Genomic DNA, 1,463 nt, shown 5'->3' on the forward strand with positions numbered 1-1,463 from the left:
CCCTGCCACTACCCTGTGAGCAAACTCAGGTAGCCTACTGGAGGACAAGAGTGCACACAGAGCACAAAGAAGCTTCCTATCCAAGGATATCCTGGGCCAGTCAGCCACTAGCTGATGCCCAAACATGTCAGAGAGCCCAGTTAAGATCAGCAAAGACACCTACCATTCCAGAGCTGACTACAGATACATGAGTGATTCCAGACAATACAAGAACTCTTCCCCTGGCTTGTAGACTCATGAACAATAATTAACCAGTTGTCATCAAGCCAACTCTGACTTATGGCAACTCTACGTGTGTCAGAGAAGAACTGTGCTCCACAGGGTTTTCAATGGCTGATTTTTTCGAAGTAGATTGCCAGAACCTTTCTTCTGAGGCACCTCTGTGTGAACTCAAACCACCAACCTTTTGGTTAGCAGCCGAGTATATTAATTGCACCACCAAGAGACTCCTATGATAATAATAATAATAATAAATGGTTATTGTTTTAAGTCGCTCAAGCTTTGGAAGGGTATGTTACACTGCATTAGCTAACTGATACACCAAGTCCCAGGGCTGAGACCTCCTTCCCTTGCCCCAGCTGGACAGTCTCGCCCAACACAGGATCACAGCTTCCAGCCTGTCCCAGGCTTCTGTAGAAGTCTCCCTCATGGTTTTCTCCCTGTCTGTGGGACTGCCCTCTTATCTTCTTGCTAATTTTGTCTTTGAGGAGGCTCATGTTGTGTGTGCGTGCGGGGGGGGGTGTACATGCATTCTGAGGTGCATTTCACACCTTGGGTCCAGTCTCATCTTCTCAAAGAGGACTTCCTGAGATCCAGGCTGTGCTTTGTCCTCAGGTGGGGTTCCCCACGCAGGGATCTTGGCCTCTCATTCCTTGAAAGTGACTTCTGCCTAATGCTCAGTTTAGGTTGTTGGAATCTAGCTCTGTGGGTTCCGTTCACTCCCATAAACTTCCCTGCCCTGCAAGGCAGGGAACTGCTGAGTTGCAGTCTCCACCTGCAGAGTGAAAACAAGTATCCCTGGTTGGGTCGGTTTGCCCTGGAGCTGTCCTCATAGCTTGCCCTGCCCTTCTGAGGGCCCTCCCCACCTAGTGGCTCTCTGTGAACTGCGCTAGTCATGGGGTGAGCTCCATCTGTCCTATCTCTGGTGTGGTGAGACTCGAACTGATGAACCAGAGTGACATAGGCCACCACCCAGATCTCTCTGGCACTTGGTCCTGGGCTCTGTCCACACAGCCTTGACCTGCCAGGGCGTCAAGTCACAAACCGTAGAAACTGACTCTGAATGGCCTAAGCAGAAGAGGGATTTATTAGAAGATTACAGGGTGGCTTATGGGATTGATCAGAAGGACTTGGCACAGGACAAATGTGGCTAGGTGCTGCTGCTGCTCCTGGCACCACCATCTCTTGCCAGGTCTATGTTCTCAACTGTCTCTACCTCTCTGTCGCCCTTACCCTAGACTCAG

Source organism: Trichechus manatus, unplaced genomic scaffold (genome assembly GCF_000243295.1).
Source record: "Trichechus manatus latirostris isolate Lorelei unplaced genomic scaffold, TriManLat1.0 scaffold00104, whole genome shotgun sequence".
Lineage (NCBI taxonomy): Eukaryota > Metazoa > Chordata > Mammalia > Sirenia > Trichechidae > Trichechus > Trichechus manatus.